General features: G+C 36.0%; 1 long non-coding RNA gene across 1 annotated transcript in view; it reads right to left on the reverse strand.

Annotated features, from left to right (window-relative positions):
- Nucleotides 1–23,701, reverse strand: part of LOC113251406 (uncharacterized) — a 93,772-nt gene that overhangs the window by 45,165 nt on the left and 24,906 nt on the right. Inside the window, exon 4 of the long non-coding RNA XR_008957907.1 lies at nucleotides 4,394–4,501. This is a non-coding gene — a long non-coding RNA (uncharacterized LOC113251406). The remainder of the gene's footprint in view (nucleotides 1–4,393; nucleotides 4,502–23,701) is intronic.

Genomic DNA, 23,701 nt, shown 5'->3' on the forward strand with positions numbered 1-23,701 from the left:
TAAAAATCTAAGCACACTATTAAACACACACAAGATTAAACACACACACACACACAAACACACAAAACTGGTCTGTTTAGATACAGAATAATAACAAAATGGCTTATAACATCAGCCATCATTTACAAAAGAGCTTACAGAATTTCTACTGTGCCTGGAAAACGGAGTCATGAAGATGAATAAAGCATCAGGTAGGCCCTCTAGGACCTCATGGACTAATCACACTACAGATACAGAAATATCTTCTAAACAGTATAGATTGTATTGTACTAGTGATTACGTCACCCAAGAAAGAGTCTGATATTGGTAGCATTTGTTCTGAGAGCCTTGAAGGCTGAAGTCAAAGCAGAGTGTGAACACAAGTGCATGTTGTTCAGGGAAACGGCGCTCAGTTCAGAGTACCTGGGTGGTCTGGTGCCCCCAACATCGGACCTATTGGTGATACAGAGAGGCTGAAATTGAAAAGAAAACTGGGGCCACATTTACAATTGCCCTGCTTTGTGGTTGCAGACTTATTCTGTAAGCAGTAAGGAACCACTGAGGTCTTTAAATAGAAGACATGTAAAATCAAACATAAATAACATAAACTGCCCCATGACAAAAGATGCTAGTAGGAAAAGACCAAGAGCAAAGTAAGAAGACAAGATGGCACTGATCTGTTTGATTATCCACTCCTCTGTAAGATTCCTATTTAAAATAAGCATCACAATATTATTTTCTTTACTCTTTGCCTGAGACTGCCCCTTCGTAATTAATTGTCCCTAACCCAATAAACATTTTCTCAGAATCAGGGAAATCAAGATTCCCATCTTACTCCAATAAAGGAGCCTATTTATATTTCATTCTTACTTAAGTGAATAATTTGTCTCCTTTTCAAACTGATTATATTTAATTGTGTTTATTTCCTTTATGAATAACACTTTTTTACCTTCTCTTGTTCTTCTTAAGCACTCTAGTTACTTTAAGATAAACTCACCTCAAAGTAAAGAAAGTGTTATTAAAAAAAAAAAGGAAGAAAGTGTTATATAAAAGATGTTTTAGACTATTTGTTTTTCTATGGAGAGCTCTAATGCTATCTAGCCAGTTACTATGTTTGATGCAGGGATGTTTCGCCCTAATGCTATTATCATCCTATCTAGCAATAAATGTTGATAGCTGTTGTCAAACAAGACACTTTTTTAGAATGATAGGCTAAAATCATGGGAAAATACTATTGTCAGTGCCAAAATTGAAAATAATCACCTCCTTCCAAAGTGAGAATATATCTAACATTTTCCCTGTTTCTTAACAAAGTCAACATACATAAAACTTAGTTGTTCTCATTTGTCCTCATATAAGTATTTGCATATCCTTGCCTTTTTCCAGAACAGTACTGAAGTCAACTGCATCATCCCATAAAAACTTGAGGACTTTAATATTTAATCAATGGTTAAAACCTTACTGTGTTCTCTTTCTACTCCATAGATTGATTTAAAACTTTAGTAAAACCCCAAAATGTCCACCATGCTAAACACCACCAGTTTGGGGGAAGTTATGGCTGTACAGGTGATTTGAATTGTGAACAGGGTGATAGGTACCACCTTTACACATCTATCTCTGCAGACATTGATTCAAGCCTTGGTGAAAGTCATTATTTTTGCATAAACTTTACACAAGGAACTTGTTACTTTGTAGTGTTTAATACATTGATAATAAAATATTAGACATTAGCTGGGTTATTATGTATGCAGTATAGATGTTTATTTAGGTATTTATCCCCAAAATGTATGTATGTGAAAGTTTCCTGATTACTCAGTGAATACTGATATTCCATTTATGGACATTCATTAATTATATTTGAGCATGATTATTCTCACAGCAATTATATAAGAATATCTTCATGTTAAACTCTGAGGCAAACTCTACTTACCATTCTATTATTTTAAAGCTTTTGGTAGAATTTTCCATTCTGTCATGCAATCTTATATTCTGTACTGTGTTTACAAGGCACTTTTATATTATTTGTACTGAAATTTTCAAAAGAACATACTGATTATTCTGAGATTTAAAATATTAATATTAATTTTATGTGCATGTTCAATGCTCTTATGGTACAGTTGCTCAAACCTTAGTGTTTCAAATGGGACAAAACCAATAATGTTAAAAAATTAGACACTGAGGAACCTCAATAGGAAAATATCCAGGGAAAATAAAATTCTCCACATGAATAAAATATGCATGTTGTTACTAGATCTAAGTGAGTACAGTAGACATCATTTCCCACGTTTCCTTTAGATTATTGTCATCCTACTAATGATATGTCTCTCCCCTTCTCTTTTTCTCCTGGATCCTCCCCTTAAGTGGGGTAGGAAAGGTATAATCTTGTGAGTGAGCAATGTCCATGTTTCCTTAACAAAGAAATCTCAGCAACGAGGCCACTAAGAATATTTAGCACTTGGTTCAATACCATTGTATGAACCAGACAAGAAACTGTATCTAATGAGAGTATACTAAAAAGTTTCCTTGAAAATTTAAGTGACAACCACAGTGAGCAACCATAATATCTTAATGTACTGGGCAAACTGAACTGGATTTGTTTAAAAGTCTCAGAATTACTGATTTTGCTGAGAGAACAGAAAAGGATATATGTAGCTGACCCAGTAAGGAAAGGGTAACTCAGTATTAAAATTTTTCTATAGGATACTTTGTATAATTACTTTATATTCCTTGGAGACTAGAAGATTATCATAGGAATATAAATGGTTCTATTAACTAAAAAACTAAAAATATATCCTATGTAATACTAACACATTTCAAATTGGAATAATTCACAAATTTATTACATATATAATAACATTATATAATTTTCCTATTATACGAATACATAATTATTATGTTTATCTATAGAAATCTTTAAGTATAATGAGTGATTCATTTAGGTATATTTACATACATACTGATATTATTATAGGAAATAGCCATATTGCAAACTCTGTTGTAATGATTACATATAAAATGGAATCTGATAAATATTTGACATATATGACCAGTGAATCAGGAGGACATTATAATACCTCCTTAATAAAGCAAATAAAAACACAGAAAACCTGTGGATTTTATCATAAAGTTGTATGATAAAGACATGTTCTTCATTTAAGCAAAGAAAAGTATAGAATAATTCTGAACAATTATAAGGAGAGAAGGTAAAATGATCCCAAATTTTAATGGCATTGGATTATATGTCTTTCATAGTACTTGGTTCTAAGTTAAATAATGATCACATAAGCATAATTTGTCAAAAACTAAAATAACCAAAACACAACTAACAAAAATATAGGCATGGAAGTTGAAAAAGAATTAGAAGTAATATGTTCAAATTTACACATTAAAAAAATTAGTAAATAAAGGTATTTAAAGGTGTTTAAAGCGATGGTGATATTTACCGGAAATAGTTACGAATGCTAAGTATGCTTACCTTTAAGACGTGGTAAAAGATATGAGGAAGGAATGGAGCAAGATATTTTTGCTTATTTTTTATCCGACTGCACTGTTAATATTTTAGTTGCTATCACATAATGATTAAGAGTATCAGTCTGCAACCAGACTGCCTTGGTTCAAATCTTAGTTATACTGCATACAACCTATGGCCTTAGTCAATTGACTAAACATCTATTTATGTATCTTAAATACCTATTTATGTTAGTTTCCTCTTCTGTAAATTTAAAAATCAAAAGTGGTTCTATTGGAGGGTTCTTATCAGGGCTTAATGAGCTAATATTTAAAAAGCATTAGCCAAGGTACCTGGCTAGCTGTTGGTAGAGCGTGTGACTCTTGATCACAGGTTGTAAGTTCAAGCCCCACACTGGGTATAGAGATTACTTAAAAATAAAGTCTTTTAAAAAATAAATAACTAAATAAAATGTGCGTACCATTAGGTAAGCACTATAAAATAATTAAAGAAAATAAAAAGAAAATAAACATCATGCGTATGGATAATGGTGAATGCATTTCATAATAACACATAATTTAAATTTTTAAATAACATTAGTTATGAATGCATTGCTATGAGTAAGTGAAAACAGTATTTTTATGATGGTATCTGATACATTAGAAATGTCTAATTTATGAAGATTTTTTTTATAACATGACAAGTTTTTAGAAGCAAATAGATGCATGTTTTGAAGCACTTATTTTATGGAAAGGAAATATGATGCATTATAATAGTTGGCATCATATATAATTTTTGATATCAGAAACCAAGGAAATGAAAATTGCAGAATTTTCTGAATTTAATTATAATTTCATTGGGAAATTGAAAATGCTTTTACATTATTTTATTTCTAATCATTCAGTATGCTAAATAATATGCTTATTTTCCTTATATTTTAAAACATTAAAGAATTCAGAAACTCACTATCCAACATGCAGAGGAGACTTCCTGAATCTTGAGTTCTAAATCTCAATCTATCCCAAACTTCAACTTGACAACTTCTTTAATTAATGTATGTCTTCATAGCCTCATCTGGAAAAGAAAGAAAAAACAAGGAAAATCATCTCTCATTCTCATTGTTTTAATCAATATTGATCAGAAATTTAACGTCCAATCATTAGTGGGTCTCATTCTATTAGTATTTCAGAATAACTAAGATTATTTATAAAATACTGGCAGTTCTAATTTATAAGCAAGTTGTACTGTAAAGTTCATTTGTAAGTCACAGATATAAAGGTCAGAAAAGACCTCAGAGGCCATCAACTTCCCACTCCATTTTTTGTATAAACCCTTCTGGAACATCCTTATCACTGACAGATGGGCATTCATCCTTTGGTTAAAAATGTCAAGTGATCACAAGCTCAGTAATTTAAAGGCAGCCCATTTTGCATCTGGACAGCTGGAGTCTTTATTAAATTTTACATCTACTAAACTGTTTCCCTATAGTCACACATACTTGCTGCAAGTATTTATTTAATGCCAGATATGTCAAATACGTTGAAATCACAGAACTTACAGTCCAATTGAAAAGGCAAAGAATCACCAAATAATAGCACAAATATATTATTTCAAATTGAACTAAATGCAGAGAAGGGAAAAAAAAGTTACTCTTACTATTTAGCTGGGAAACCTGATGTCCTCCAGGGGCACACACTCACACAAAAAACAGTCTTAAAAAAGTATGGCTGCATGAAATAAGAAGAGGGGATTTAAATGGAGACTGGGGGGACTGGAGTGGAGGGTCCCAGAGTAGAGGAGAAGAGGAAAGTCTGTTTCACTTTGGAGATCGGAGTGAGGACAATTGGATGTGTGGGTTCGGAGGCAGACAGCTGCACTCAAGAAACCAAAAGAGGGACAAAGTATGTGAAGCAAACTGCACAAAAGGGGAAATGCTGCAAGGCGAAACTGTAGAGGTAGGAGGTCAGGCAGTTAGGGCCCTAGGGGGACTTCTAAAGTTGCTACCATCTCCTCCTTAAAGTGACACCCAATACATTTACACCCTGTTCAACATTACAATATACATGCCAGCAGTAACCAACTCTGCTTCCCACATTTCAGCTGAACGAGCGTCTCCAATTCCATCCACCATTTTTCAGACTGTCCAGAAACGTTACTCTTCCAACTGGCTTCCTCTGCTGTCACAGTTGTATGTTTGGGTTTGTTACAAGTTTAACAATGTATTGCTAGAACTAATCACAATATTATACTTGTCATCTTTGTTAAATAATGATTTGAGCTACTATTGATATTTGCTGTGATCATATGATCCACGTCCAAATCTACTCATATTTGAGGGTCAAAGTGGGAACTACCATGAAGTGGGAAAGTTACACAAAGACAGTAAATGTAAAGCAGTCCTCTTAAGGGCAAACCCGGGTTATAGTTACTCGAATTATTGCTTCTCTTCCATTTTACACAGTCTACTTTGTTTTGACCTGGAGGATTGCCTGATAAAAACAGGATGCCCAGTTAAATTTGAAGGTCAGACGGAGAATAAATAAATTTTCAGTGTAAGTATGTCCCATGCAATACTTGAGATCCACTCATACTAAAAATTATTTATTATCTTTCTGACCTTCAAATTTAACTGGAGGTCCTGTATTTTTGCTGAATTTGGCAGACTTCTCTGCATCTGTAGCACTCTTAGGGGCCTAATGAACATTTCCATCATCTGTGGTTCCAAATGATGACTATTTCTACACCTGGCATGGCACAGAGACCATTACTACATTCAAGTCTTTTGTAAATTGTAAGATTTTCATAATGCTTGTGTAGAGGACAGAAAAATACAAACAACTTATTGAGCACCTTCAATATTTCAAGCACTATGCCATACTCTGGAAATTCAAAAATAAATAAGACACGACTCCTACTCTCAGGATGCCACTGTAGGAAACAAGGACAAACATCTAAAATGCAAAGTGACAAGTGACATATTAAAAGTGGAGAGAAAACTTGATAGGAACATAATCAGGGAGTCTTAAATACCAGGGAAATTTATGAAGACTGGGAATTTGATATTGAGTAGCAGTTCACCTGTGAGAAAAATTGGGGAAGACAGCCCAAAGAGAGCTCCTAGCTTGTGCAAAATCGCTATTTGAAAGTGAGTCTAGGAAACATCGTACAGTGCAGTGAGCATGAGAAGATACAGCTACAGGTGAGGTTAGGACAGTGGGCTGCAGCAAAGGGCCCTGCTGAAGCGTGTACTCTAACAATTCTCATTTATTGAATGCGTATCATGTGCCAGGCACAGTGGAGATTAAAGTTAAAAATAGAAAGGTAATTTGGAAGTTATTTGAACCTGGATCTATGATATGATGGAAGAGCAAAGATGACTGTGAAGTCCTCAGCTTAGGCACTGGGGAAGATCGTGATGCCATTTCCCAAAAGAAAAAAAAAATCGGAGGAAGAGTAAGTAGGAGGTGAGAGAAGAGGAGGCAAAGTGGAGCTTGGGCATGGTAAATCTAAACAGTGAAAATTTCCCTTTTTATTTTCAATACGGTGATGACAGATCATTTTACTCGATGACTAATGGAGTTATGAAGTCAGAACAGCATTTTTGTGGATGTTTGGCTATTTTTAGCTTCTTCATTGCCAACGTGAAGGTTTGTGCAATAAACAGATCCATGAGTGGTAATGATGCAAGTTTCTCTGGACAATAACTCTAGACCACTATGGCCCACGTCTTGTTTCTCAGGGTCAAGTTCTCACTATTCCGAGACAGACCGGCTCTCGTAGGAAGGTTGAGGGCTTCCCAGATTGAGAAACAGAAGTGAATTGATAAGAAAGTTGTTTCCTGATTGAATCACATAATTATACAGTTAGCACTGAGTTCTGTTTTTAGAGACTGAAGTTAAAATTTACTTCCTCGGAATGGAGGTGATTGTACATTAGGCGTCTAAGAAAAGAGTGAAGAGCATTAATCAGTAATGCATTTACTTTTATAAACCAGAGTTATTTTCTGAGAACCTCAGGAAGTTTTCTTGAATTCTATTCACTCCAATTACTCTTTGGATCTTTTAGTGAGTTTTTACAAATGAAATTTTTATTTGTACAACACATTTCTAATATTTGCGGTTTCAATTTTTTTACTTCTTTTTGTTTCTTTTATTTAAATGACATTTAAAAAGATAAGGAAACATTTACATATTCCCCCAATGCTTTGCCCCAAGTAAGCACTCAATAAATGGTTTTGACTGACTGGGAAATTCTTTCTTGCTAAAAGGCAAAATTAACCTCCCCCATTCCTTTTTTGCATATAAACTAAGGTCATCTCTTATCCTTAATTCTGCTATGAAATAGTTCTGCTTTGAAAACAGCAAAGATGCAATTTCTAGAAATATAAAATAGAGAGTATTATTTTAAAGTAGCTAGAATAAAATAAACCACAAACATTAATTAAAATAATAAAATAATAATTAGTATTTTTAATCAGTGAAGACTCACATGTATAACTGATTTTCCAAAACATAGCAAAATCATTTTGCTCAATTATCTAATTATGTATTTACTTTGCTTTTCACTTTGTAAACTTTAGTTTTTCTATAATTTATAATTACTTTGAGTCTTTTTGCAACACTGACATTTTTCATAATACTGGCAGGTCTAAACCTTATTGAGTCATTCTTTCTACAGTGAAAACATAGCCACATATCATATCAAGTTTGTAAGCTATTTGCCATGTGATTGATTTCAGCAGAATATTTTTATTTACATCGCACATGCTTTACTATTTCCAATTCCCTCTTTATTTTTTAGCACAGATCGTGTAAGGAATGGACCACATTCTCCAGATATTCCAATAATACTAAGATACAGAGCATATCTATCCCACATTCCAAAATTGTGGCAACCCTAGGCCGTATACCAAGTCAATGAATATGTATTAAGTATTCATTTTGCAATTAGAAGAAGAAGATATGCAGTTCTTGGAGGCAGGCATCTGTTACTTTTACCAACTTTAAATTTCCTTTATAGTCGGGATGGAGCCTCACAGTGATTTGAGAGCATTTACAACAAAGGGCTTTGTGTGAAAAAGCTACCGCTGATTGTAACAAAACATTACAATTCTAAGTGGCTTAGAATTCACAGATCTGTGAATAGGCAAAGCAGAGCCTTGCTCCTGGCCGGAGCTCAGTGGGTCCAGGGCTGGTCCACATGGTTTTCATCTTCCTCCATCATATCTGAAGATGGCATTATAAAATGAAATTTTTTTTAGCAATGAAACAACTTTCCATTTCCCAGAATGCTTTTTGCGTGCAGGAAGCTCAGGGCCCAGAAATATTTTTGTGTTATTTTTGTCTTATTTACTATTTAAAGCAGGATTAAGTACCTTTTAGTTCAGATTTATGGCACTCTTGTAAGATATTTCTTCCAAATACCTTGTAGGCATTCTATGTTTTTGATTCCACGAGTCTTGGGGGTAAATGCTTTCTCTCCAGACTTAATTATTTGGTTTTTGGGCATATCTGGCCAACACATTTTCTAGGAGACCTAGTGCCTGGCTATAAGTGTTCACTAGAGACCACTTTATCACTTCTAGAGAATTTAACAAAAGGGTGTTGGGGTCACATCCTTGGCTTGGACTCACTGTCTGTACCCTTATTTTAAATTTTGCTAGCAGAAGAGTCTAGAGATTAGAAAAAGTTCTAGCTTCCAAGCCAACAACACTGCTTGCAAACTGGACAATTCTTTCCTTAACCTACATGTTGCAGAATAGTATTACATGTGGCTACGATGATTTTGATATCTATCTGGTTACCATCTTGAACTCAAGTAGACAAGTTCTTAAGGTCTGTTTACTATGTTACATGTTATTTCAGGCAACAACACTGCCAAATATTTCAACATTTCATAAGGTCATCAACTCATGCTGATTTGCCCATGACATTCCCAGTTTTAGCACTGAATGTCCCACATTCCAAGAAACCTCTGAGTTCCAGACATACCGTGATAGTTACTGTACTTACTACTCTACAACATGTAACATGGCTTGCAAATTTTAAAGCATCCTATAACAATGTCCTTATATCTTTTAACAGGTTGCTCACCTACCACTTCCCAATTCTAAATGTGTATATAATTACAGCACCCCACTTATCCATAACAATTTCTATATCAGTATAACAATGCATCTCTAAACTCAGTGACTTAAAATAACAATAATTTATTATTGTTCCCATGCCTGGGTGATTGACTGATTGGAGCAGGGCTCATTTGAGGGCAGCTCAGTTCCACATGTCTCTTATCCTCTTCGGACCAGTGAAAAAAAACCTTCCTAAATTCCTTTTATGGCAATGGCTGAGACATAAGAACAAGCCCAAGCATACAAGCACAGTTTAAATTTCTGATTTCTTGATATCTGCTAATACTTCATTGGCCAAAATAAATCAAGTGGCCAAGCCCAAGGTCAACAAGCAGGGAAATACACTGCACCTTTAATGGGAGGGAAAGTGTAGAAGAGTATCAAATAGATTCTATTACATTTAAGTATTCATTTTTACTGTAAGTTACATCATGTTTAGGTATTCGGGTATACCTCATTTAGGTGTGAGGTTTAAATTCTCTTAAGTAAATCACTTCATACCATGTAATGAGGTCAACACACCCAGCCTTCAAGATTTCGTTTACATTGTCGGGGTGCAATCAGGAAGTAATGGGCATATAAGAATATTATGAATTTACTAACATCTTAGAAGAAGAGACCCAGCCAAGAGTAAGTGTGGGTGGAGTTATAATCATGGCGATCAAGAATGCCAGGAGCATTTAAAGAGGAGGGAGCTAGCAGAAGGACCAATCGACAGTTGCCCACCCTATGCAACAACTGACTTTTCTTTTGCTATTTTTACTATCAAATACAATCTTTCTGCTACGTTGATTGCATCCAGAATTTTTTTAGTTCTTCTTTTCCTATTTTTCCAATAGAACAGTCACTGCCCTATTAAGTCTTTTAAAAAATTAATATAGCTATTTTCTATCATAAAAGTAGTTTGTAGTTACTACAGAAAATACAAATAATTGGGGGTTAAAAAAAAAGAAAGAAATCCAGAATCCTACAGCCTAGATACAGTCATCCTAAGCATGATACAGCATCTTTTTACATTCATTTTCCTATGTGTATTTTCTATGAGTGCAATAAAAATAGTACTCAAAAATAGTTCTTACATAAATTATACCTTCAATTTACAGCTTGCAAGCATGTTAATCTGCTGCATAGCTTCCATTTAAAAACCTTGTATCAAACAGGGTTTCTCTTACTGCTGTTTTCCTGAATTGAAATTGGATATCCTTTTCCTGTATGTTAGGTTCTTAAAAGAGAAGGGGCTCATAAAAAAACAAAACTGAAATATAGAATTGTATACAAACTAAATGCAAAACATAATACAAAAACGCAAAACCCTTTGGATTGATACCAGGGCTTCTTTCCTGGCTCTGACCTGCCTAAAGCATTTGATTGTCGAGACTCTTTTGCAAAATGTAATGCACTAGTGATGAGCCTCGGTTCCTCCAGCCCACACGTCACCCACAACCACAGAGATTTCCTGCCAAACGTTTGTTGTTACAATCTAGAAATGGATTCAGGCCTCGTTAGTCCAAGGACCCTTATTCAAACTGTTCTGGAATGGTCCATGGGCATCATATCAGAAGGTACGTCTGCCTAGCTTTCAGGTTGAATTACTGAGTCCACTCAAATTTCTGAAGATTTATTTGGGTGCTCAAGCACAGTCTGTGCCTTTTTAAAAGATCATTTTCCTCAGCCTTGCAGTAAGAAAAACTTCCTCCTGGAGTCTGGCAATATAAGTATGTCAATATAAACATGTCGATTTCAAATCCTAGTCTACAGTGTATAAGAGAGGGTGTGCCTTATTAGGTGTCTTACTTACGCTAGTTGGTTGTTGGAAGAATTTGTTGCAGGGAGGCTGATCAAGAGATATTTTTAAGAAAAACTTCAGCAACTTAATTATTTTTATTTGTTTATGTGTTCGGGTTTCATTTAGTTTTGATTTTCCTTAAAATTCAATCATAATAATTCTTGTACGCACATTACAACATTGACAAAAGGTCCAGATGAAAAGCAGGAATTCCTGTTTTTTCCAGTCCACAAACCACTTCCTACTGGCACCGACTTTCAATGCTTCAAGTTATTTCTTCGAGTATTTATTCTGAATTTTAAACATAATATACTATGCTGCATTCCCTTAATTTATTCATTTCATAAATTATTTGTTCATATTTTGTGATGCCAGATGACCATTTAGCCTTCCCAAAATTATCACACTCTGTACTCAAATTGACAAATAATATTTACAGTATTATAATGGTGATGCAAATATTATTCAGCGCCAAGCAGTAGCCTACAATTATTCTTTTTTTTCTTTTTTTACATTTTCTTATTTTTCCTTCATTTACAATTTTTGGGGGTCTTTTTCTTTTTTTACATGGCCGACAGTTAACAGTTAAGAGTCCCAGTGAAGCATGCCTCTCTTCGTCCATGCCCTTTGCAATGTAACTTTGCTATTCATTGGTGATCCCATTAATAAATAGTCTGCTTCCCTTCCTCCTGAATCTGGCCTAGAATTTGACTTGTTTTGACCAATGAAATGAGAATGAAATGATATTGTTCTACTTCCTAGATTAGGTCTCAAAGGACCTCACTGGAGTTTCTGCTTTTGCTCTCTGGGAACCATGACACAACATGATGTAAAGAAGCCCAGGTGAAAAACCACAAGAAGAGAGAGGCCAAGCCAGCCTAACCCTTAAAGACCTCACATAGGCATGCAAATGCATAAGACCCTGCACAACCAGCAGAAGAACTGCCCTAGAACCCCAAGAGGCAATAATCCATTGTTGCTCATGTAAATTGTGTATCCCACAGAAACAATGGAATAAATACAAAGAACAACACGGAGTGACCTTATAACTTAGTGTTCCAAAGAAAGTAAAAAAAAGAAATAGAATGAGATGTATCAGTCTTTAGTACTTACATTACTTAAATACAAGCATTTGAAATAATACCCATTTTGTACAGTTATTATAGATACAGACAATACATAACAAATATATCAAAATGGTGTCTCATGGTGGAAGAAATGAAGTGTGGCATAGGCATAAAAGGAAATAAGAAAATTAGGAGTGGGATCTTGCCAAGAGCAAAGACAACAATGACTATAAGATGAAGAGTGTGATGAATTCAGCCCTCTGCCTGTGAGGTACCCTCTCCCCCCAAAAAGTCTACCACACACACACCACTTACCTTACCCAGACTCACTAAATCAAAACTTTGTTAGTGATGCCCAGCCATTGCTATCATTTTAGGGTTCCCCAAGCAATCGTAATGTGATAACTCTTAATCTGGCATCATGAGTTTCTCTTCTAAATTTTAATTAATTAATTAATTTACTTACTCTCTATGTTTGTATGTTTGTTTGTTTTCCTGGACTTTTCCTCCTGGAATCTTCCACCTCCAATCTGTTTTCGTCTGTGGGTTTACAGCCCATCCCAAAACTCCTTGTTGCTACTCTCTTCAGTCAGTTAACATTGTTTCTTTATTTTAGTTTTTTTACCTCAACCGGTTTACTAACTTCTTTTTACAAAGTATATTCTTCAGTATCTTAGCAATAAAGTGTGCACTGGAGATAAATTTTTTAAGTCTTTTCATGCTTATAAATGCCTTACTCTGCCCTTATACACACTTCATAGTCTTGCTAGAAATAAATTAATTAATTGAAAATCAGTCTGTGCTCTTTCACCTCTCATTTTTTTCCTTTTATATATAATTGAATTTTATTTATTTATTTTTTCTTCCCTACATCTACACCTATCAGCCCCAACCCAGGAGCTTCTGGAGTTTAGCATTTAGCTTTTAAGTAGGTCATACAGATTTGCATGTTTTAATCCCCACATACACGAGAACTTTAAATTATTTTTGTAATTGATATCTAGACTAAGATACCATTGTCAAAGAGTATACTCTGTATGATATGAATCATTTGAAGTTTATTGAGACATGATTTATGGACTAGCACATGACTAATATTTGTAATTATGTTATGTATATTCCATGTATATTTATATTTTATAGTTGTTGGGTGAAATATTTTATATGTGCCATTAGGTTAAAATTGTTAAAATGTTTCTTAGATCTTCTACATATTTAAATTCTTTGGCTTGTTACACTAATTACTAATAGAGATGAGTTTAAACAGAGGTAAAATGGTCCTAAAATTCCTATAGAACCATGTAAGTCCCCGAATAGCTGAAGCAATGCTGAACAAAAAGAGCAAGACTGGAGGCACCACACCTCCTTATTTCACAATACACCACAAAGCTAGAGTAATCAAAATATTATGGTGTTAGCCTAAAAACAGACATAGAGAACGACAGAACAGAATAGAGAGCCCAGGAATAAACCAACACAAATACATGAACTTATTTCCAACAAAGGCACCAAGAATGCACAACGAAGAAAGGATAGTCTCTCTAATAAATGGTGCTGGAAAAACTGGATACCCATATGCAAATTCATGAAACCTCTATCTTATATTACATGCAAAAATCAACTTAAAAGAATAAAATACTTAAACATAAGATGAAAAACCATAAAAGTCTTAGAAGAAAACATAGGGAATAGGAATAAGTTCCTTGACACTGGTCTTGGCAATGATTTTTTGGATCTGACACCAAAAGCACTGGCTCAAAAAAAAAAAAAAAAAAAAAGTAAAAATAAACCAGTTAGACTACATCAAACTAAAAATCTTCTGCACAGCTATGGAAACCATCAACCAAATGAAAAGACAATCTACAGAATGGGAACAATGTTTGTAAACCATATATCTCATAAGGAGTTAATATCTAAAATACATAAGAAACTCTTATAATTCAATGGCAAAAAAAAAAAAAAAATCCAAGTAACTCAATTTAAAAAGGAGGAAAGAAGTAGACAATTTTCCAAAGAAGACATGCAAATGGCTTACAGGTATATGAAAAGATGTCGACACCACCGATCATTGGGAAATGCAAGTCAAAACCACAATGAGAAATCACCTCATATCTGTTAGAATGGCTATTATCAAAAAGACAAGAAATAATAAATGTTATTGAGAATGTAGAGAAAAGGGAACTCTAATGTACTGTTGGTGGGAAAGGAAATGTAAATTGGTACAGCCAGGGGGCACCTGGGTGGCTCAGCTGGTTAAATGCCTTCAGCTTAGGTCATGATCCCAGGGTCCAGGGATAGCGCCTTATGATGGGCTCTCTGCTTAGTGTGGAGTCTGCTTCTCCCTCTTGCTCTGCCTGCCGCTCCCCCCTGCTTATGCTTGTGCTCTCTCTCTGTGTCAAATTAAAAAATAAATGAATAAATAAATAAATAGGTGCAGCCACTATAGAAAACAGAATGGAAATTTATAAAAAAAAATTGACTACCAATTAAAAATTGATTACCATATGAGCCCCAATTCCACTACTGGGTATTTTTTTTAAAGGAAACAAAGTCACTTTATTGAAAAATAACTGCACCCCTGCGTTCACTGCAGCATTATTTATAACAGCCAAGACACTGAAACAACCTAAGTGCTGATAAATGGATAAATAAATATTATTCAGCTAATAAAAAGGAGATCTTGCCATATGCAACAACACGGATTAATCTGGAGGGCATTATCTAAGTGAAATAAGCAACCAGAAAGAGGAAGGCAAATACCATATGGCATCACTTACATGGGAAAAATCCATTTTTTTTTTTTAAAGTTGAACTCAGAGAAACAGAATATAGAACGTTTGGTAATTGGGGGTTGGTAGCTGGGAGAAAAGGGGAGACATTGGCCAAAAGGTACAAACTTTTTTAAGTTTTAAAAAGAGTAAGTTCTGGAGACCTAAGGCACAGTGTTGTAACTATAGTTAATAATAACATACATTTGAAATTTGCTAAGAGAGTAAATCTTAAGTGTTTTCACCACACACACACACACACACACACACACACAATGATAACTATGTCATGTGAGGAATATATTAATTAGCTTGACTGGGGTAATCACTTCATAATGTACACATATATGAAATCACTACATTGTACACTTCATAAAATATTACAATTGTATTTGTCAATTACACCTCAGTAAAGCTGGGAAAAATGGTTCTTGGTACACAGCAGCCACTGAACAATTATTTATAAATAAATGAACCCCTAACTTGTTATAGATGATAATACATACATACATACATACATACATAAATAAATAAATAAATAAATAAATAAAGTCAATCACTATGATTATGGATTTATGTGTGAAAATTAATTTAGGGGTAATTTGAGGTCTGGGTTAGCAGATCTTTTTCCCAGAAAAGAATTTCATTAGCTTCGAGGAGTTAAGATGGCAGAGGAGAAGGGGTCCCTTTTTTCAGCTGGTCCCCTGAGTCAAGCTGGATAGGTACCAGACCAGCCTGAACATCCACAGAGTCAGCCTGAGACGCAGGAAGATACATCTGGATCTCTACAAATGAATATCTCCAGCGCTGAGTATTGAGGCACAGATATTGGAAGATAAATGGAAGGGGGAGGGAGCCACCGTGTTCGGGCGCCGGGAAGTGGTAGCCACCTGCACGGGGGAGCTGGCGGACTCGCTGACTGCCACCCCCGAGAGCCCACTGAGACCGTGAGCCAGGGAACCAGCAAGACCAGTCTGAAAACCGGGGCTCCGGAGCGCGCGGGGGCGGCTGGCAGCTGGCGGTGTTAGAAACACAAAGGACAGAGACGTGCGGGCCCTGGAAGTTAGGGCTGGGATGCCGGCTGTGGGGCGCACAATCCGGGATTCTGTAGGGTTTAGCAGCACCAACAAAAACAGAGTTAGAGTGGCCAGAGGGGCCCAGTGGAGAACAGTCTGCGATCCCTCTGTTCTGAGACAGAGGCTGAGATTCAGCTACTGCTGCTCTGATTCTCAGAAGAGGCACAGCAAATCGCCAGGGAAAGCTGCCAGAGAACAAAAGCCTGGAAATACCAGCTCACAGTGTGCCCATCCCCATCCCCCCTGGCAGGGGACACGGAGACTCTACCCAAACAGGGTTGCCTGAGTATCGGCGCGGCAGGCCCCTCCCCCAGAAGGTAGGCTGAAAAATCAAGAAGCCCACATCCCTAAGATCTCTATAAAACAAGTGCACACTGCCTGGGTCCCGGTCAAATAATTTGGGCTCTGGACAACCCCGCCACCTCTCCTCATCAGAATGATGAGAAGGAGAAATCCCCCCCAGCAAAGAAAAGACAATGAGTCTGTGGCCTCTGCCACAGAACTAATGGATATGGATATAACCAAATTATCAGAAATGGAGTTCAGAGTAACAATGGTCAAGATGATGTGTAGACTTGAAAAAAGCATTAACGAAAACATTAATGAGAATATGGAATCTCTAAGGGCAGAAATGAGAGCGAATCTGGCAGAAATTAAAAATTCTATGAATCAAATGCAGTTAAAAGTAGATGCTCTGACGGCCAGGGTGAATGAGGCAGAAGAATATATCAGCGAATTGGAGGATGGGTTAGTAGAAGAAAAGCTAAAATAGAATCTGGACTCAAAAAAATGCACACTCAGGAATGTAGGTTGCGGGAGATTACTGACTCAGTGAAACGTTCCAATGTCAGAATCATCGGCATCCCCAAGGGGGTGGAGAAAAACAGAGGTCTAGAAGAGATATTTGAACAAATTGTAGCTGAAAACTTCCCTAATCTAGCAAAGGAAACAAGCATTCATGTCCAAGAGGCAGAGGGGACCCTTCCCAAGCTCAACCACGACAAACCTAGGCCACATCACATCATAGTGCAATTCGCAAATATTAGATCCAAGGATACAGTATTGTAGAAATTTCTCACGTACCAAGGCAAAGGTATCAGAATTACGTCAGACCTGTCTACATAGATCTGGAATGACAGAAAGGGTTGGGGGGGGGGCATTTTTAAAGCTCTTTCAGAGAAAACATGCACCCAAGGATCCTTTATCCAGCAAGGCTGTCATTCAGAATTGATGGAGAGATAAAGACCTTCCACAGTCGCCAGTAATTGACCAATTTCGTAACCACGAAACCAGCCCTACAGGAGATATTAAGGGGGGTTCTATAAAAGTAAAAAGGCCCCAAGAGTGATACAGAACAGAAAGTCACAATCTATAGAAATAAAGACTTCACAGGCAACATGGCATAATTAAAATCATATCTCTCAATAATCAGTCTCAATGTAGATGGCCTAAATGCTCCCATAAAATGACACAGGGTTGCAGATTGGATAAAAAGACATGACCCGTCCATTTGCTGTCTACAAGAGACTCATTTTGAAACTAAAAATACATCCAGACTGAAAGTAAAGGGATGGGATACCATCTTTCATGCCAACGGACCTCAAAAGAAAGCTGGGGTAGCAATTCTCATATCAGACAGATTGGATTTTAAACTAAAGACTATAGTTAGAGACACAGAAGGGCACTATATTATTCTTAAAGGATGTATCCAACAAGTGGATATGACAATTATAAATATATATGCCCCCAACCGGGGAGCAGCAAGATACACAAGCCAACTCTTAACCAGAATAAAGAGACATATAGATAATAATACGTTAATAGTAGGGGACCTCAGCACTCCACTATCAGCAATAGATAGATCACCTAAGCAGAAAATCAACAAAGAAACAAGAGCTTTGAATGCCATACTAGATGAGTTGGACCTCATAGATATATATAGAACACTACACCCCAGAACCGAAGAACACTCATTTTATTCTAATGCCCATGGAACATTCTCAGGAATAGACCATGTTCTGGGACACAAAACAGTCTCAACCGATACCAAAAGACTGAAATTATTCCCTGCATATTCTCAAACCACAATGCTTTGAAATTGGAACTCAACCACAAGGAAAAATTTGGAAGAAACTCAAACACTTGGAGACTAAGAACGATCCTGTTCAAGAATGATTCGATAAAGCAGGAAATCAAAAATCAATTTAAACAATTTATGGAGACCAACGAGAATGAAAACACAGCAGTCCAAAACCTATGGGGCACTGCAAAGGCAGTCCTAAGGGGAAAATACATAGCCATCCAAGCCTCACTCAAAAGAATAGAAAAATCTAAAATGCAGTTTTTATATTCTCACCTCAAGAAGCTGGAACAGCAACAGAGGGACAGGCCTAATCCATGCACGAGGAAGCAGTTGACCAAGATTAGAGCAGAAATCAATGAATTAGAAACCAGGAGTACAGTAGAGCAGATCAACAGAACTAGAAGCTGGTTCTTTGAAAGAATAAATAAAATTGACAAACCACTGGCAAGACTTATCCAAAAGAATAGAGAAAGGACCCAAATTAATAAAATTATGAATGAAAAGGGAGAGGTCACAACCAACACCAATGAAATTGGAAGGATTATTAGAAACTTTTATCAACAGCTTTATGCCAATAAATTAAGCAATCTGGAAAAGATGGAGGCCTTCCTGGAAACCTATAAACTACCAAGACTGAAACAGGAAGACACTGATTTTTTTAAACAGACCAATTAATTATGAAGAGATTGAAACAGTGCTTAAAAACCCTCCAAAAAACAAAACGCCATGGCCTGATGGTTTTCCCGGGGAATTCTGCCAAACATTCAAAGAAGAAATAATACCTATTCTCCTAAAGCTATTTCAAAAAATAGAAACAGAAGGAAAGCTACCAAACTCATTCTATGAGGCCAATATTACCTTGATCCCCAAACCAGGCAAAGACCCCATCAAAAAGGAGAATTACAGACCAATTTCCCTAATGAATATGGATGCCAAAATTCTCAACAAGATCCTTGCTAATAGAATCCAACTTTACATTAAAAGGATTATCCATCATGACCAAGTGGGATCAATCCCTGGGATGCAAGGCTGGTTCAACATTTGAAAATCTATCAGTGTGATAGATTTTATCAGCAAGAAGAAAGCCAAAAATCATATGATCCTCTCAATAGATGCAGAAAAAGCATTTGACAAAATACAGCATTCTTTCCAGATTAAAACCCTTCAGAGTGTAGGAATAGAGGGTACATTCCTCAATCTCATAAAAACCATCTATGAAAAGCCTACAGCAAATATCATTCTCAATGGGGAAAAGCTGGAAGCCTTTCCCTTAAGATCAGGAACACAACAAGGATGCCCACTCTCGCCACTATTATTCAACATAGTACTAGAAGTCCTTGCAACAGCAATCAGACAACAAAAAGGGATAAAAGGTATCCAAATTGGCAAAGAAGAAGTCAAAATGTCTCTCTTCGCAGATGACATGATACTCTACATGGAAAACCCAAAAGAATCCACTCCCAAACTACTAGAAGTTATAGAGCAATTCAGTAATGTGGCGGGATACAAAATCAATGCTCAGAAATCAGTTGCATTTCTATACACGAACAATGAGACTGAAGAAAGAGAAATTAGGGAATCCATCCCATTTACAATAGCACCAAAAATCATACGTTATATTGGAATTAACTTAACCAGAGACGTAAAAGATCTATATTCTAGAAACTACAAATCACTCTTGAAAGACATTGAAGAAGACACAAAAAGATGGAAAAATATTCCATGCTCATGGATCAGAAGAATTAACATAGTTAAAATGTCCATGCTACCCAAAGCAATCTACCCTTTCAATGCTATCCCGATCAAAATTACAATGGCATTTTTCAAAGAACTGGAACAAACAGCCCTTAAATTTGTGTGGATCCAGAAAAAGCCCTGAATCATCAAGCTATTGTTGAAAAGGAAAAACAAAGCTGGGGGCATCACAATGCCGGATTTCGAGCTGTACTACAAAGCTGTGATCACAAAGACAGCATGGTACTGGCACAAAAGCAGACACATAGACCAATGGAACAGAATAGAGAACCCAGAAATGGACCCTCAGCTCTTTGGGCAACTAATCTTTGATAAAGCAGGAAAAAACATCCAGTGGAAAAAAGACAGTCTCTTCAATAAAGGGTGCTGGGAAAATTGGACAGCTACATGCAAAAGAATGAAACTTGACCACTCTCTCACACCATACACAAAGATAAACTCTAAATGGATGAAAGACCTCGATGTGAGACAAGAATCCATCAAAATTCTAGAGGAGAGCATAGGCAGCAACCTCTACAACATCGGCCACAGCAATATTTTTCATGACACATCTCCAAAGGCAAGAGAAACAAAAGATAAAATGAACTTGTGGGGCTTCATCAAGATAAAAAGCTTTTGCACAGCCAAGGAAATGGTCAAAAAAACTAAGAGGCAGCCCACGGAATGGGAGAAGATATTTGTAAATGATACTACAGATAAAAGACTGGTATGCAAGATCTACAAAGAACTTCTCAAACTCAATACATGAGAAACAAATAAACGAATCACAAAATGGGCAGAAGATAAGAACAGACACTTTTCCAATCAAGACATACAAATGGCTAACAGACACATGAAAAAATGTTCAAAATCATTAGCCATCAGGGAAATTCAAATCAAAACCACACTGAGATACCACCTTACACCAGTTAGAATGGCAAAAATTGGCAAGGCAAGAAATAACAATTGTTGGAGAGGATGTGGAGAAAGGGGATCCCTCCTACATTGTTGGTGGGAATGCAAGTTGGTACAGCCACTCTGGGAAACAGTGTGGAGGTCCCTTAAGAAATTAAAAATTGAGTTACCCTATGATCCAGCCATTGCACTACTGGGTATTTACCCCAAAGATACAGACATAGTAAAGAGAAGGGCCATATGCACCCCAATGTGCATAGCAGCATTGTCCACAATAGCTAAATCGTGGAAGGAGCCAAGATGTCCTTCAACAGATGACTGGATTAAGAAGATGTGGTCCATATATACAATGGAATATTACTCAGCTATCAAAAAGAATGATTTCTCAACATTTGCTGCATCATCAACGGCACTGGAGGAGATAATGCTACGTGAAATAAGTCAAGCAGAGAAAGACAATTATCTTTTGGTTTCTCTCATCTATGGAACATAAGAACTAGGAAGATCGGTAGGGGAAGAAAGGGATAAAGAAAGGGGGGGTAATCAGAAGGGGGAATGAAGCATGAGAGACTATGGACTTTGAGAAACAAACTGAGGGCTTCAGAGGGGGGTGGGGGAATGGGGTAGGCTGGTGATGGGTAGTAAGGAGGGCATGTATTGCATGGTGCACTCAGTGTTATGCAACTAATGAATCATCGAACTTTACATCAAAAACCAGGGATGTACTGTATGGTGACTAGCATAATATAATAATAATAAAAAAAAAAAAAGAATTTCATTAGCTTCATCTGGAATCCTTTGGGCACTATATTTCCAAGAAACATTTAGTCCAATTATACATGTGAAGTTCACTGGACCATTCAGGAGCCAGAATACTAAGCTGAATTATTGATGAAGTCCTAATAATTCCAATTACTTTTGCCATGAAATTGTAGCCAATCAGGTCTCAGCTTAAGATGGGGCAGGGTATCAGACTCTACCTTGTGCAAAACCTGGTTTTTGGCTCTTATCTCTTTGTCTTTCAAAGTGTCAAAAACACAGCTCAGTTTCATAGCTGTTTGGTCTGTACAAGCAAATGTCCACAAGGTAAAGGCAACTTGTAGTGTTAGGTTTAAATATCTGGATTTTTATCATTTCCTAAAAATTTGGATGGATTAATAGTGATATTGTTAGCATTTCAGTTGCTTTTCTGAAGTTGTATTCTTTTAATAATGGCTACATAGCTTATAGAATTTTTATTTAAAGAGAAATGGAAAACATTGATGTGATGTAACTATTGGGTTTTTCCTATCATTTCTCTTGATAGTTCTTATCTGATCACACTGTATTGCTGCTGTTTTATTTAAAGTAAAACATAGAAATATGCTAATGGCAGGGGTGCATGGATGGAGAGTCGGTTAAGCGTCTGACTCTTGATTTCGGCTCAGGTCATGATCTCAGGGTCTTGCAATAGAAGCTGGTATCCAGCTTGGTGCTCAGCAGGGATTCTGCTTGAGATTCTCCCTCTCTCCCTCTCTCTCTGCCCCTCCCTCCTGCTCTCTCTCTCTCTCTCTCTTAAATACATAAATCTTTTTTTAAAAAAGAAAGAATATGCTAATGTCAAGAAATGGTGACAAAATTCTCCATTTGTAAGTCATTTTACACATAGAAAAGCCAAGTGATCCCAAATAATCACCATCAATTCAGTTCTAAAAATTATCAAAGTAAACAAATTCATAAATACTAATATCTGTATCTTAAACTAAATAGAAATTTATTCTTGAACTTTTTTATATAGCAAACTTTATATTTGTAAAAAAAAGTTGCTAGTAACTACTGGTATATAATCCCTTCCTTAAAATAAATAGTTGTTTTTCTTGAAAACAAAAAGTAATATGAAGGATTGAGAATGAGGTAACTTCACCATCTTATCAAATGGATTTACAATAGCTTATCCAGGGGGCTTTGAGTTCTCTTTCTCCTCTCCTCCCCAATACCCTCTTATCCCCTGAGTTTCCAATAGTCAAAAGTACATTGTTGCTTGAGGTTGGTGGTTAAGGGGATTTCATAATATATAACTCTACTTCCACTTTTTAACATTCTAATTTACTGGTTAGGCAAATATTGAGTTTGTGAAATAAACCATCCAATTAAATTGTCAAGAACCAACTTACTGGTAAAATTATGCTTCCCTTATTTGAATGGAGTTACATCAGATATGTCTAAATATTCCAAATAATCGTGGAATAAACTTATAAAGTTTATATCTGAAAAGTTAATAAACTCATACATGTATACTCTAGAAAAACAAAATTTAAGTAAATAATTATAGTCATTATCCAATTTTATTAATTCTTAACAAGCTGGTGTATGTCCTTCTTAATTCAAGAAGTGTATTCATGTACTAATGACTCATAAATCAGAACCCATAAATCTTATCTTAATGGAGAAGTATTTCACATTTATTTTAGAAGATCTATCATGATTAGGAAAGTTGCATGCTTTACTTTGTTCCAAAATAACTTTCTCATAGGACATTAACTTCTGAAACTTTGTCCTATAATATTATATATCCATAAGATTTTTATTTCTTATGTATCTTTCTTTATATCCATCCCCAACTTTTAAAATCATTTCCTTAACAGAATCAAAGCTTTTCCCATGTCCTATTTTCAGAAGCAAAAGTTAGTCACTTCCTTACAGTACAGCTAACAGTTGTATATATTCTTGCGGGGGAGA

Source organism: Ursus arctos, unplaced genomic scaffold, assembly GCF_023065955.2.
Source record: "Ursus arctos isolate Adak ecotype North America unplaced genomic scaffold, UrsArc2.0 scaffold_10, whole genome shotgun sequence".
Taxonomy (NCBI): domain Eukaryota; kingdom Metazoa; phylum Chordata; class Mammalia; order Carnivora; family Ursidae; genus Ursus; species Ursus arctos.